The sequence below is a fragment of the Taudactylus pleione genome, unplaced genomic scaffold, assembly GCF_031769625.1.
Source record: "Taudactylus pleione unplaced genomic scaffold, aTauple2 ptg000085l, whole genome shotgun sequence".
Lineage (NCBI taxonomy): Eukaryota > Metazoa > Chordata > Amphibia > Anura > Myobatrachidae > Taudactylus > Taudactylus pleione.
The window spans coordinates 4,929,881-4,945,605 of NW_028284487.1; the positions used below are offsets into that span (position 1 = coordinate 4,929,881).

A 15,725-nucleotide genomic window follows, 5' to 3' on the forward strand; every position below is an offset into this window, starting at 1 on the left:
CAATTGCCACCAAGCTCAGGAAATCTTTCCCATCTTAAAGTTAATCTTAAATATATCTCTATAACACTGACATGAGCTGTTTCTTTTTAAAACATAAACAGTAATTGAAAAATTTAAATCAATATTTTTTGGAAACCATCATACTCACCATTGTATCCTAATCTTGATTTAATCCTAGTTTGCAGCCTTGATGTTATGAACTAATTATTTCACATATACATTTGCAGAATCCTATTATGTGCCTTTCACAATATCCATACTGCCACTAAAGAATGCAAAATTTGATCTTGAGAGATCTGCAGAGATGTAATGAAGGATGAGAGAAAATGCATGTTAATAAACAAATTTATGATTGTGCAGTGGCAGGTGTGCTAATTCTACATTAAATAAGCATGGGACCAATGAAATAAACAGAACGATAATAAATTATTTTGTACTCCAGGTAATGTCGGGTACTGAAATAGAAGTAGTTGTGGCCAAGTGGTTAAGACGATGGACTTGAAATCTTTTGGGGTTTCCCCGCGCAGGTTCAAATCCTGCCAGCTACATCTTGCTTTTCGAGCATGTCAAAAACAGAGATCATACTTCCTTGACTCATTTATTTTCTAGGAAACTATACTAGCTATTATATTTCCCATAGTTTGTCTATTAATATAGCAGCTAACAAATAGAAATTGCAACAGGTTTTAAATGACAATCATGAAATGGAAAGCAATTATTTTTCCACAGAAGCTCATCACAAAATCAACGTGCAGGTAGTTGTGGCCGAGTGGTTAAGGCGATGGACTCGCGCAGGTTCAAATCCTGCCAGCTGCGTCTTGCTTTTCGAGCATGTCAAAAACAAAGATCATACTTCCTTGACTCCTTTATTTTCTAGGAAACTATACTAGCTATTATATTTCACATAGTTTGACTATTAATATAGCAGCCACCAAATAGAAATTGGAACAGGTTTTAAATGACAATCATGAAATGGAAAGCAATTATTTTTCCACAGAAGCTCATCACAAAATCAACGTGCAGGTAGTTGTGGCCGAGTGGTTAAGGTGATGGACTCGCGCAGGTTCAAATCCTGCCAGCTACGTTTTGCTTTTCAAACTTATTTAAAAACACAATATGCATTTAAGATGTAGAAAAGCAAAATATGTTATGTTAAACAATGTAACTGTCTCATCCTAAATCACCTTCACTTGCATCCTATTTCACAATGGACTGCTTTTTGAAGCACGTGATCTCAGACAGTGAGGCTCTTCCTGCATTTTAGGAACATGTCATCAAACCATCTCCAAATTTTTTTTACTGTTTCATGATGTAATGGTTATTTATGTGTAGATCTGAGTTAAAATTAGTTTTGTTAATAACATCTAAACTTTTAATTAACAAATCAGCAGCACTAGGAAGAAATGTGCATATCAGATACTTTCAAATATCACAAAACTGTAGTGCTATCTGTGGAATTTCAGTGAATGTATTGCAATTATTTCCATCGGCCACTTTGTAAGATACATGACAAAGTTTATTTGTTCATTCCAGAACATATTATCATCTTCATCATAATCAACAATTGCCACCAAGCTCAGGAAATCTTTCCCATCTTAAAGTTAATCTTAAATATATCTCTATAACACTGACATGAGCTGTTTCTTTTTAAAACATAAACAGTAATTGAAAAATTTAAATCAATATTTTTTGGAAACCATCATACTCACCATTGTATCCTAATCTTGATTTAATCCTAGTTTGCAGCCTTGATGTTATGAACTAATTATTTCACATATACATTTGCAGAATCCTATTATGTGCCTTTCACAATATCCATACTGCCACTAAAGAATGCAAAATTTGATCTTGAGAGATCTGCAGAGATGTAATGAAGGATGAGAGAAAATGCATGTTAATAAACAAATTTATGATTGTGCAGTGGCAGGTGTGCTAATTCTACATTAAATAAGCATGGGACCAATGAAATAAACAGAACGATAATAAATTATTTTGTACTCCAGGTAATGTCGGGTACTGAAATAGAAGTAGTTGTGGCCAAGTGGTTAAGACGATGGACTTGAAATCTTTTGGGGTTTCCCCGCGCAGGTTCAAATCCTGCCAGCTACATCTTGCTTTTCGAGCATGTCAAAAACAGAGATCATACTTCCTTGACTCATTTATTTTCTAGGAAACTATACTAGCTATTATATTTCCCATAGTTTGTCTATTAATATAGCAGCTACCAAATAGAAATTGCAACAGGTTTTAAATGACAATCATGAAATGGAAAGCAATTATTTTTCCACAGAAGCTCATCACAAAATCAACGTGCAGGTAGTTGTGGCCGAGTGGTTAAGGCAATGGACTCGCGCAGGTTCAAATCCTGCCAGCTACGTCTTGCTTTTCGAGCATGTGAAAAACGAAGATCATACTTCCTTGACTCCTTTATTTTCTAGGAAACTATACTAGCTATTATATTTCACATAGTTTGACTATTAATATAGCAGCCACCAAATAGAAATTGGAACAGGTTTTAAATGACAATCATGAAATGGAAAGCAATTATTTTTCCACAGAAGCTCATCACAAAATCAACGTGCAGGTAGTTGTGGCCGAGTGGTTAAGGTGATGGACTCGCGCAGGTTCAAATCCTGCCAGCTACGTTTTGCTTTTCAAACTTATTTAAAAACACAATATGCATTTAAGATGTAGAAAAGCAAAATATGTTATGTTAAACAATGTAACTGTCTCATCCTAAATCACCTTCACTTGCATCCTATTTCACAATGGACTGCTTTTTGAAGCATGTGATCTCAGACAGTGAGGCTCTTCCTGCATTTTAGGAACATGTCATCAAACCATCTCCAAATTTTTTTTACTGTTTCATGATGTAATGGTTATTTATGTGTAGATCTGAGTTAAAATTAGTTTTGTTAATAACAACTAAACTTTTAATTAACAAATCAGCAGCACTAGGAAGAAATGTGCATATCAGATACTTTCAAATATCACAAAACTGTAGTGCTATCTGTGGAATTACAGTGAATGTATTGCAATTATTTCCATCAGCCACTTTGTAAGATACATAACAAAGTTTATTTGTTCATTCCAGAACATATTATCATCTTCATCATAATCAACAATTGCCACCAAGCTCAGGAAATCTTTCCCATCTTAAAGTTAATCTTAAATATATCTCTATAACACTGACATGAGCTGTTTCTTTTTAAAACATAAACAGTAATTGAAAAATTTAAATCAATATTTTTTGGAAACCATCATACTCACCATTGTATCCTAATCTTGATTTAATCCTAGTTTGCAGCCTTGATGTTATGAACTAATTATTTCACATATACATTTGCAGAATCCTATTATGTGCCTTTCACAATATCCATACTGCCACTAAAGAATGCAAAATTTGATCTTGAGAGATCTGCAGAGATGTAATGAAGGATGAGAGAAAATGCATGTTAATAAACAAATTTATGATTGTGCAGTGGCAGGTGTGCTAATTCTACATTAAATAAGCATGGGACCAATGAAATAAACAGAACGATAATAAATTATTTTGTACTCCAGGTAATGTCGGGTACTGAAATAGAAGTAGTTGTGGCCAAGTGGTTAAGACGATGGACTTGAAATCTTTTGGGGTTTCCCCGCGCAGGTTCAAATCCTGCCAGCTACATCTTGCTTTTCGAGCATGTCAAAAACAGAGATCATACTTCCTTGACTCCTTTATTTTCTAGGAAACTATACTAGCTATTATATTTCCCATAGTTTGTCTATTAATATAGCAGCTAACAAATAGAAATTGCAACAGGTTTTAAATGACAATCATGAAATGGAAAGCAATTATTTTTCCACAGAAGCTCATCACAAAATCAACGTGCAGGTAGTTGTGGCCGAGTGGTTAAGGCGATGGACTCGCGCAGGTTCAAATCCTGCCAGCTACGTCTTGCTTTTCGAGCATGTCAAAAACAAAGATCATACTTCCTTGACTCCTTTATTTTCTAGGAAACTATACTAGCTTTTATATTTCACATAGTTTGACTATTAATATAGCAGCCACCAAATAGAAATTGGAACAGGTTTTAAATGACAATCATGAAATGGAAAGCAATTATTTTTCCACAGAAGCTCATCACAAAATCAACGTGCAGGTAGTTGTGGCCGAGTGGTTAAGGTGATGGACTCGCGCAGGTTCAAATCCTGCCAGCTACGTTTTGCTTTTCAAACTTATTTAAAAACACAATATGCATTTAAGATGTAGAAAAGCAAAATATGTTATGTTAAACAATGTAACTGTCTCATCCTAAATCACCTTCACTTGCATCCTATTTCACAATGGACTGCTTTTTGAAGCACGTGATCTCAGACAGTGAGGCTCTTCCTGCATTTTAGGAACATGTCATCAAACCATCTCCAAATTTTTTTTACTGTTTCATGATGTAATGGTTATTTATGTGTAGATCTGAGTTAAAATTAGTTTTGTTAATAACATCTAAACTTTTAATTAACAAATCAGCAGCACTAGGAAGAAATGTGCATATCAGATACTTTCAAATATCACAAAACTGTAGTGCTATCTGTGGAATTTCAGTGAATGTATTGCAATTATTTCCATCGGCCACTTTGTAAGATACATGACAAAGTTTATTTGTTCATTCCAGAACATATTATCATCTTCATCATAATCAACAATTGCCACCAAGCTCAGGAAATCTTTCCCATCTTAAAGTTAATCTTAAATATATCTCTATAACACTGACATGAGCTGTTTCTTTTTAAAACATAAACAGTAATTGAAAAATTTAAATCAATATTTTTTGGAAACCATCATACTCACCATTGTATCCTAATCTTGATTTAATCCTAGTTTGCAGCCTTGATGTTATGAACTAATTATTTCACATATACATTTGCAGAATCCTATTATGTGCCTTTCACAATATCCATACTGCCACTAAAGAATGCAAAATTTGATCTTGAGAGATCTGCAGAGATGTAATGAAGGATGAGAGAAAATGCATGTTAATAAACAAATTTATGATTGTGCAGTGGCAGGTGTGCTAATTCTACATTAAATAAGCATGGGACCAATGAAATAAACAGAACGATAATAAATTATTTTGTACTCCAGGTAATGTCGGGTACTGAAATAGAAGTAGTTGTGGCCAAGTGGTTAAGACGATGGACTTGAAATCTTATGGGGTTTCCCCGCGCAGGTTCAAATCCTGCCAGCTACATCTTGCTTTTCGAGCATGTCAAAAACAGAGATCATACTTCCTTGACTCATTTATTTTCTAGGAAACTATACTAGCTATTATATTTCCCATAGTTTGTCTATTAATATAGCAGCTAACAAATAGAAATTGCAACAGGTTTTAAATGACAATCATGAAATGGAAAGCAATTATTTTTCCACAGAAGCTCATCACAAAATCAACGTGCAGGTAGTTGTGGCCGAGTGGTTAAGGCGATGGACTCGCGCAGGTTCAAATCCTGCCAGCTACGTCTTGCTTTTCGAGCATGTCAAAAACAAAGATCATACTTCCTTGACTCCTTTATTTTCTAGGAAACTATACTAGCTATTATATTTCACATAGTTTGACTATTAATATAGCAGCCACCAAATAGAAATTGGAACAGGTTTTAAATGACAATCATGAAATGGAAAGCAATTATTTTTCCACAGAAGCTCATCACAAAATCAACGTGCAGGTAGTTGTGGCCGAGTGGTTAAGGTGATGGACTCGCGCAGGTTCAAATCCTGCCAGCTACGTTTTGCTTTTCAAACTTATTTAAAAACACAATATGCATTTAAGATGTAGAAAAGCAAAATATGTTATGTTAAACAATGTAACTGTCTCATCCTAAATCACCTTCACTTGCATCCTATTTCACAATGGACTGCTTTTTGAAGCACGTGATCTCAGACAGTGAGGCTCTTCCTGCATTTTAGGAACATGTCATCAAACCATCTCCAAATTTTTTTTACTGTTTCATGATGTAATGGTTATTTATGTGTAGATCTGAGTTAAAATTAGTTTTGTTAATAACATCTAAACTTTTAATTAACAAATCAGCAGCACTAGGAAGAAATGTGCATATCAGATACTTTCAAATATCACAAAACTGTAGTGCTATCTGTGGAATTTCAGTGAATGTATTGCAATTATTTCCATCGGCCACTTTGTAAGATACATGACAAAGTTTATTTGTTCATTCCAGAACATATTATCATCTTCATCATAATCAACAATTGCCACCAAGCTCAGGAAATCTTTCCCATCTTAAAGTTAATCTTAAATATATCTCTATAACACTGACATGAGCTGTTTCTTTTTAAAACATAAACAGTAATTGAAAAATTTAAATCAATATTTTTTGGAAACCATCATACTCACCATTGTATCCTAATCTTGATTTAATCCTAGTTTGCAGCCTTGATGTTATGAACTAATTATTTCACATATACATTTGCAGAATCCTATTATGTGCCTTTCACAATATCCATACTGCCACTAAAGAATGCAAAATTTGATCTTGAGAGATCTGCAGAGATGTAATGAAGGATGAGAGAAAATGCATGTTAATAAACAAATTTATGATTGTGCAGTGGCAGGTGTGCTAATTCTACATTAAATAAGCATGGGACCAATGAAATAAACAGAACGATAATAAATTATTTTGTACTCCAGGTAATGTCGGGTACTGAAATAGAAGTAGTTGTGGCCAAGTGGTTAAGACGATGGACTTGAAATCTTTTGGGGTTTCCCCGCGCAGGTTCAAATCCTGCCAGCTACATCTTGCTTTTCGAGCATGTCAAAAACAGAGATCATACTTCCTTGACTCATTTATTTTCTAGGAAACTATACTAGCTATTATATTTCCCATAGTTTGTCTATTAATATAGCAGCTACCAAATAGAAATTGCAACAGGTTTTAAATGACAATCATGAAATGGAAAGCAATTATTTTTCCACAGAAGCTCATCACAAAATCAACGTGCAGGTAGTTGTGGCCGAGTGGTTAAGGCAATGGACTCGCGCAGGTTCAAATCCTGCCAGCTACGTCTTGCTTTTCGAGCATGTGAAAAACGAAGATCATACTTCCTTGACTCCTTTATTTTCTAGGAAACTATACTAGCTATTATATTTCACATAGTTTGACTATTAATATAGCAGCCACCAAATAGAAATTGGAACAGGTTTTAAATGACAATCATGAAATGGAAAGCAATTATTTTTCCACAGAAGCTCATCACAAAATCAACGTGCAGGTAGTTGTGGCCGAGTGGTTAAGGTGATGGACTCGCGCAGGTTCAAATCCTGCCAGCTACGTTTTGCTTTTCAAACTTATTTAAAAACACAATATGCATTTAAGATGTAGAAAAGCAAAATATGTTATGTTAAACAATGTAACTGTCTCATCCTAAATCACCTTCACTTGCATCCTATTTCACAATGGACTGCTTTTTGAAGCATGTGATCTCAGACAGTGAGGCTCTTCCTGCATTTTAGGAACATGTCATCAAACCATCTCCAAATTTTTTTTACTGTTTCATGATGTAATGGTTATTTATGTGTAGATCTGAGTTAAAATTAGTTTTGTTAATAACAACTAAACTTTTAATTAACAAATCAGCAGCACTAGGAAGAAATGTGCATATCAGATACTTTCAAATATCACAAAACTGTAGTGCTATCTGTGGAATTACAGTGAATGTATTGCAATTATTTCCATCAGCCACTTTGTAAGATACATAACAAAGTTTATTTGTTCATTCCAGAACATATTATCATCTTCATCATAATCAACAATTGCCACCAAGCTCAGGAAATCTTTCCCATCTTAAAGTTAATCTTAAATATATCTCTATAACACTGACATGAGCTGTTTCTTTTTAAAACATAAACAGTAATTGAAAAATTTAAATCAATATTTTTTGGAAACCATCATACTCACCATTGTATCCTAATCTTGATTTAATCCTAGTTTGCAGCCTTGATGTTATGAACTAATTATTTCACATATACATTTGCAGAATCCTATTATGTGCCTTTCACAATATCCATACTGCCACTAAAGAATGCAAAATTTGATCTTGAGAGATCTGCAGAGATGTAATGAAGGATGAGAGAAAATGCATGTTAATAAACAAATTTATGATTGTGCAGTGGCAGGTGTGCTAATTCTACATTAAATAAGCATGGGACCAATGAAATAAACAGAACGATAATAAATTATTTTGTACTCCAGGTAATGTCGGGTACTGAAATAGAAGTAGTTGTGGCCAAGTGGTTAAGACGATGGACTTGAAATCTTTTGGGGTTTCCCCGCGCAGGTTCAAATCCTGCCAGCTACATCTTGCTTTTCGAGCATGTCAAAAACAGAGATCATACTTCCTTGACTCCTTTATTTTCTAGGAAACTATACTAGCTATTATATTTCCCATAGTTTGTCTATTAATATAGCAGCTAACAAATAGAAATTGCAACAGGTTTTAAATGACAATCATGAAATGGAAAGCAATTATTTTTCCACAGAAGCTCATCACAAAATCAACGTGCAGGTAGTTGTGGCCGAGTGGTTAAGGCGATGGACTCGCGCAGGTTCAAATCCTGCCAGCTACGTCTTGCTTTTCGAGCATGTCAAAAACAAAGATCATACTTCCTTGACTCCTTTATTTTCTAGGAAACTATACTAGCTTTTATATTTCACATAGTTTGACTATTAATATAGCAGCCACCAAATAGAAATTGGAACAGGTTTTAAATGACAATCATGAAATGGAAAGCAATTATTTTTCCACAGAAGCTCATCACAAAATCAACGTGCAGGTAGTTGTGGCCGAGTGGTTAAGGTGATGGACTCGCGCAGGTTCAAATCCTGCCAGCTACGTTTTGCTTTTCAAACTTATTTAAAAACACAATATGCATTTAAGATGTAGAAAAGCAAAATATGTTATGTTAAACAATGTAACTGTCTCATCCTAAATCACCTTCACTTGCATCCTATTTCACAATGGACTGCTTTTTGAAGCACGTGATCTCAGACAGTGAGGCTCTTCCTGCATTTTAGGAACATGTCATCAAACCATCTCCAAATTTTTTTTACTGTTTCATGATGTAATGGTTATTTATGTGTAGATCTGAGTTAAAATTAGTTTTGTTAATAACATCTAAACTTTTAATTAACAAATCAGCAGCACTAGGAAGAAATGTGCATATCAGATACTTTCAAATATCACAAAACTGTAGTGCTATCTGTGGAATTTCAGTGAATGTATTGCAATTATTTCCATCGGCCACTTTGTAAGATACATGACAAAGTTTATTTGTTCATTCCAGAACATATTATCATCTTCATCATAATCAACAATTGCCACCAAGCTCAGGAAATCTTTCCCATCTTAAAGTTAATCTTAAATATATCTCTATAACACTGACATGAGCTGTTTCTTTTTAAAACATAAACAGTAATTGAAAAATTTAAATCAATATTTTTTGGAAACCATCATACTCACCATTGTATCCTAATCTTGATTTAATCCTAGTTTGCAGCCTTGATGTTATGAACTAATTATTTCACATATACATTTGCAGAATCCTATTATGTGCCTTTCACAATATCCATACTGCCACTAAAGAATGCAAAATTTGATCTTGAGAGATCTGCAGAGATGTAATGAAGGATGAGAGAAAATGCATGTTAATAAACAAATTTATGATTGTGCAGTGGCAGGTGTGCTAATTCTACATTAAATAAGCATGGGACCAATGAAATAAACAGAACGATAATAAATTATTTTGTACTCCAGGTAATGTCGGGTACTGAAATAGAAGTAGTTGTGGCCAAGTGGTTAAGACGATGGACTTGAAATCTTATGGGGTTTCCCCGCGCAGGTTCAAATCCTGCCAGCTACATCTTGCTTTTCGAGCATGTCAAAAACAGAGATCATACTTCCTTGACTCATTTATTTTCTAGGAAACTATACTAGCTATTATATTTCCCATAGTTTGTCTATTAATATAGCAGCTAACAAATAGAAATTGCAACAGGTTTTAAATGACAATCATGAAATGGAAAGCAATTATTTTTCCACAGAAGCTCATCACAAAATCAACGTGCAGGTAGTTGTGGCCGAGTGGTTAAGGCGATGGACTCGCGCAGGTTCAAATCCTGCCAGCTACGTCTTGCTTTTCGAGCATGTCAAAAACAAAGATCATACTTCCTTGACTCCTTTATTTTCTAGGAAACTATACTAGCTATTATATTTCACATAGTTTGACTATTAATATAGCAGCCACCAAATAGAAATTGGAACAGGTTTTAAATGACAATCATGAAATGGAAAGCAATTATTTTTCCACAGAAGCTCATCACAAAATCAACGTGCAGGTAGTTGTGGCCGAGTGGTTAAGGTGATGGACTCGCGCAGGTTCAAATCCTGCCAGCTACGTTTTGCTTTTCAAACTTATTTAAAAACACAATATGCATTTAAGATGTAGAAAAGCAAAATATGTTATGTTAAACAATGTAACTGTCTCATCCTAAATCACCTTCACTTGCATCCTATTTCACAATGGACTGCTTTTTGAAGCACGTGATCTCAGACAGTGAGGCTCTTCCTGCATTTTAGGAACATGTCATCAAACCATCTCCAAATTTTTTTTACTGTTTCATGATGTAATGGTTATTTATGTGTAGATCTGAGTTAAAATTAGTTTTGTTAATAACATCTAAACTTTTAATTAACAAATCAGCAGCACTAGGAAGAAATGTGCATATCAGATACTTTCAAATATCACAAAACTGTAGTGCTATCTGTGGAATTTCAGTGAATGTATTGCAATTATTTCCATCGGCCACTTTGTAAGATACATGACAAAGTTTATTTGTTCATTCCAGAACATATTATCATCTTCATCATAATCAACAATTGCCACCAAGCTCAGGAAATCTTTCCCATCTTAAAGTTAATCTTAAATATATCTCTATAACACTGACATGAGCTGTTTCTTTTTAAAACATAAACAGTAATTGAAAAATTTAAATCAATATTTTTTGGAAACCATCATACTCACCATTGTATCCTAATCTTGATTTAATCCTAGTTTGCAGCCTTGATGTTATGAACTAATTATTTCACATATACATTTGCAGAATCCTATTATGTGCCTTTCACAATATCCATACTGCCACTAAAGAATGCAAAATTTGATCTTGAGAGATCTGCAGAGATGTAATGAAGGATGAGAGAAAATGCATGTTAATAAACAAATTTATGATTGTGCAGTGGCAGGTGTGCTAATTCTACATTAAATAAGCATGGGACCAATGAAATAAACAGAAGGATAATAAATTATTTTGTACTCCAGGTAATGTCAGGTAGTGGTATAGAAGTAGTTGTGGCCGAGTGGTTAAGGTGATGGACTTGAAATCTTTTGGGGTTTCCCCGCGCAGGTTCAAATCCTGCCAGCTACGTTTTGCTTTTCGAGCATGTCAAAAACAGAGATCATACTTCCTTGACTCATATGTTTTCTAGGAAACTATACTAGCTATTATATTTCCCATAGTTTGTCTATTAATATAGCAGCTACCAAATAGAAATTGCAACAGGTTTTAAATGATAATCATGAAATGGAAAGCAATTATTTTTCCACAGAAGCTCATCACAAAATCAACGTGCAGGTAGTTGTGGCCGAGTGGTTAAGGCGATGGACTCGCGCAGGTTCAAATCCTGCCAGCTACGTCTTGCTTTTCGAGCATGTCAAAAACAAAGATCATACTTCCTTGACTCCTTTATTTTCTAGGAAACTATACTAGCTATTATATTTCACATAGTTTGACTATTAATATAGCAGCCACCAAATAGAAATTGCAACTGGTTTTAAAAGACAATCATGAAATGGAAAGCAATTATTTTTCCACAGAAGCTCATCACAAAATCAACGTGCAGGTAGTTGTGGCCGAGTGGTTAAGGCGATGGACTCGAAATCCATTGGGGTTTCCCCGCGCAGGTTCAAATCCTGCCAGCTACATTTTGCTTTTCAAACTTATTTAAAAACACAATATGCATTTAAGATGTCGAAAAGCAAAATATGTTATGTTGAACAATGTAACTGTCTCATCCTAAATCACCTTCACCTGCATCCTATTTCACAATGGACTGCTTTTTGAAGCACGTGATCTCAGACAGTGAGGCTCTTCCTGCATTTTAGGAACATGTCATCAAACCATCTCCAAATTTTTTTTACTGTTTCATGATGTAATGGTTATTTATGTGTAGATCTGAGTTAAAATTAGTTTTGTTAATAACAACTAAACTTTTAATTAACAAATCAGCAGCACTAGGAAGAAATGTGCATATCAGATACTTTCAAATATCACAAAACTGTAGTGCTATCTGTGGAATTACAGTGAATGTATGGCAATTATTTCCATCAGCCACTTTGTAAGATACATAACAAAGTTTATTTGTTCATTCCAGAACATATTATCATCTTCATCATAATCAACAATTGCCACCAAGCTCAGGAAATCTTTCCCATCTTAAAGTTAATCTTAAATATATCTCTATAACACTGACATGAGCTGTTTCTTTTTAAAACATAAACAGTAATTGAAAAATTTAAATCAATATTTTTTGGAAACCATCATACTCACCATTGTATCCTAATCTTGATTTAATCCTAGTTTGCAGCCTTGATGTTATGAACTAATTATTTCACATATACATTTGCAGAATCCTATTATGTGCCTTTCACAATATCCATACTGCCACTAAAGAATGCAAAATTTGATCTTGAGAGATCTGCAGAGATGTAATGAAGGATGAGAGAAAATGCATGTTAATAATCAAATTTATGATTGTGCAGTGGCAGGTGTGCTAATTCTACATTAAATAAGCATGGGACCAATGAAATAAACAGAACGATAATAAATTATTTTGTACTCCAGGTAATGTCGGGTACTGAAATAGAAGTAGTTGTGGCCAAGTGGTTAAGACGATGGACTTGAAATCTTTTGGGGTTTCCCCGCGCAGGTTCAAATCCTGCCAGCTACATCTTGCTTTTCGAGCATGTCAAAAACAGAGATCATACTTCCTTGACTCATTTATTTTCTAGGAAACTATACTAGCTATTATATTTCCCATAGTTTGTCTATTAATATAGCAGCTAACAAATAGAAATTGCAACAGGTTTTAAATGACAATCATGAAATGGAAAGCAATTATTTTTCCACAGAAGCTCATCACAAAATCAACGTGCAGGTAGTTGTGGCCGAGTGGTTAAGGCGATGGACTCGCGCAGGTTCAAATCCTGCCAGCTACGTCTTGCTTTTCGAGCATGTCAAAAACAAAGATCATACTTCCTTGACTCCTTTATTTTCTAGGAAACTATACTAGCTTTTATATTTCACATAGTTTGACTATTAATATAGCAGCCACCAAATAGAAATTGGAACAGGTTTTAAATGACAATCATGAAATGGAAAGCAATTATTTTTCCACAGAAGCTCATCACAAAATCAACGTGCAGGTAGTTGTGGCCGAGTGGTTAAGGTGATGGACTCGCGCAGGTTCAAATCCTGCCAGCTACGTTTTGCTTTTCAAACTTATTTAAAAACACAATATGCACTTAAGATGTAGAAAAGCAAAATATGTTATGTTAAACAATGTAACTGTCTCATCCTAAATCACCTTCACTTGCATCCTATTTCACAATGGACTGCTTTTTGAAGCACGTGATCTCAGACAGTGAGGCTCTTCCTGCATTTTAGGAACATGTCATCAAACCATCTCCAAATTTTTTTTACTGTTTCATGATGTAATGGTTATTTATGTGTAGATCTGAGTTAAAATTAGTTTTGTTAATAACATCTAAACTTTTAATTAACAAATCAGCAGCACTAGGAAGAAATGTGCATATCAGATACTTTCAAATATCACAAAACTGTAGTGCTATCTGTGGAATTTCAGTGAATGTATTGCAATTATTTCCATCGGCCACTTTGTAAGATACATGACAAAGTTTATTTGTTCATTCCAGAACATATTATCATCTTCATCATAATCAACAATTGCCACCAAGCTCAGGAAATCTTTCCCATCTTAAAGTTAATCTTAAATATATCTCTATAACACTGACATGAGCTGTTTCTTTTTAAAACATAAACAGTAATTGAAAAATTTAAATCAATATTTTTTGGAAACCATCATACTCACCATTGTATCCTAATCTTGATTTAATCCTAGTTTGCAGCCTTGATGTTATGAACTAATTATTTCACATATACATTTGCAGAATCCTATTATGTGCCTTTCACAATATCCATACTGCCACTAAAGAATGCAAAATTTGATCTTGAGAGATCTGCAGAGATGTAATGAAGGATGAGAGAAAATGCATGTTAATAAACAAATTTATGATTGTGCAGTGGCAGGTGTGCTAATTCTACATTAAATAAGCATGGGACCAATGAAATAAACAGAACGATAATAAATTATTTTGTACTCCAGGTAATGTCGGGTACTGAAATAGAAGTAGTTGTGGCCAAGTGGTTAAGACGATGGACTTGAAATCTTATGGGGTTTCCCCGCGCAGGTTCAAATCCTGCCAGCTACATCTTGCTTTTCGAGCATGTCAAAAACAGAGATCATACTTCCTTGACTCATTTATTTTCTAGGAAACTATACTAGCTATTATATTTCCCATAGTTTGTCTATTAATATAGCAGCTAACAAATAGAAATTGCAACAGGTTTTAAATGACAATCATGAAATGGAAAGCAATTATTTTTCCACAGAAGCTCATCACAAAATCAACGTGCAGGTAGTTGTGGCCGAGTGGTTAAGGCGATGGACTCGCGCAGGTTCAAATCCTGCCAGCTACGTCTTGCTTTTCGAGCATGTCAAAAACAAAGATCATACTTCCTTGACTCCTTTATTTTCTAGGAAACTATACTAGCTATTATATTTCACATAGTTTGACTATTAATATAGCAGCCACCAAATAGAAATTGGAACAGGTTTTAAATGACAATCATGAAATGGAAAGCAATTATTTTTCCACAGAAGCTCATCACAAAATCAACGTGCAGGTAGTTGTGGCCGAGTGGTTAAGGTGATGGACTCGCGCAGGTTCAAATCCTGCCAGCTACGTTTTGCTTTTCAAACTTATTTAAAAACACAATATGCATTTAAGATGTAGAAAAGCAAAATATGTTATGTTAAACAATGTAACTGTCTCATCCTAAATCACCTTCACTTGCATCCTATTTCACAATGGACTGCTTTTTGAAGCACGTGATCTCAGACAGTGAGGCTCTTCCTGCATTTTAGGAACATGTCATCAAACCATCTCCAAATTTTTTTTACTGTTTCATGATGTAATGGTTATTTATGTGTAGATCTGAGTTAAAATTAGTTTTGTTAATAACATCTAAACTTTTAATTAACAAATCAGCAGCACTAGGAAGAAATGTGCATATCAGATACTTTCAAATATCACAAAACTGTAGTGCTATCTGTGGAATTTCAGTGAATGTATTGCAATTATTTCCATCGGCCACTTTGTAAGATACATGACAAAGTTTATTTGTTCATTCCAGAACATATTATCATCTTCATCATAATCAACAATTGCCACCAAGCTCAGGAAATCTTTCCCATCTTAAAGTTAATCTTAAATATATCTCTATAACACTGACATGAGCTGTTTCTTTTTAAAACA

At 34.4% G+C, this 15,725-nt stretch overlaps 11 non-coding genes across 11 annotated transcripts; all 11 read left to right on the forward strand.

Moving 5' to 3' along the window:
- Window positions 1-466: 466 nt before the first annotated feature.
- TRNAS-UGA (transfer RNA serine (anticodon UGA)) lies at window positions 467-548 on the forward strand. The gene has a single exon. It is a non-coding gene; the product is annotated as a tRNA-Ser (tRNA).
- A 1,479-nt stretch (window positions 549-2,027) lies between these two features.
- TRNAS-UGA (transfer RNA serine (anticodon UGA)) lies at window positions 2,028-2,109 on the forward strand. The gene has a single exon. It is a non-coding gene; the product is annotated as a tRNA-Ser (tRNA).
- Window positions 2,110-3,588: 1,479 nt separating this feature from the next.
- TRNAS-UGA (transfer RNA serine (anticodon UGA)) lies at window positions 3,589-3,670 on the forward strand. The gene has a single exon. It is a non-coding gene; the product is annotated as a tRNA-Ser (tRNA).
- Window positions 3,671-5,149: 1,479 nt separating this feature from the next.
- On the forward strand, window positions 5,150-5,231 carry TRNAS-UGA (transfer RNA serine (anticodon UGA)). The gene has a single exon. It is a non-coding gene; the product is annotated as a tRNA-Ser (tRNA).
- Window positions 5,232-6,710: 1,479 nt separating this feature from the next.
- Window positions 6,711-6,792, forward strand: TRNAS-UGA (transfer RNA serine (anticodon UGA)). Its single transcript has one exon. It is a non-coding gene; the product is annotated as a tRNA-Ser (tRNA).
- Window positions 6,793-8,271: 1,479 nt separating this feature from the next.
- On the forward strand, window positions 8,272-8,353 carry TRNAS-UGA (transfer RNA serine (anticodon UGA)). The gene has a single exon. It is a non-coding gene; the product is annotated as a tRNA-Ser (tRNA).
- Window positions 8,354-9,832: 1,479 nt separating this feature from the next.
- On the forward strand, window positions 9,833-9,914 carry TRNAS-UGA (transfer RNA serine (anticodon UGA)). Its single transcript has one exon. It is a non-coding gene; the product is annotated as a tRNA-Ser (tRNA).
- Window positions 9,915-11,393: 1,479 nt separating this feature from the next.
- On the forward strand, window positions 11,394-11,475 carry TRNAS-UGA (transfer RNA serine (anticodon UGA)). The gene has a single exon. It is a non-coding gene; the product is annotated as a tRNA-Ser (tRNA).
- Window positions 11,476-11,950: 475 nt separating this feature from the next.
- Window positions 11,951-12,032, forward strand: TRNAS-CGA (transfer RNA serine (anticodon CGA)). The gene has a single exon. It is a non-coding gene; the product is annotated as a tRNA-Ser (tRNA).
- A 943-nt stretch (window positions 12,033-12,975) lies between these two features.
- On the forward strand, window positions 12,976-13,057 carry TRNAS-UGA (transfer RNA serine (anticodon UGA)). Its single transcript has one exon. It is a non-coding gene; the product is annotated as a tRNA-Ser (tRNA).
- Window positions 13,058-14,536: 1,479 nt separating this feature from the next.
- On the forward strand, window positions 14,537-14,618 carry TRNAS-UGA (transfer RNA serine (anticodon UGA)). The gene has a single exon. It is a non-coding gene; the product is annotated as a tRNA-Ser (tRNA).
- Window positions 14,619-15,725: the final 1,107 nt, after the last annotated feature.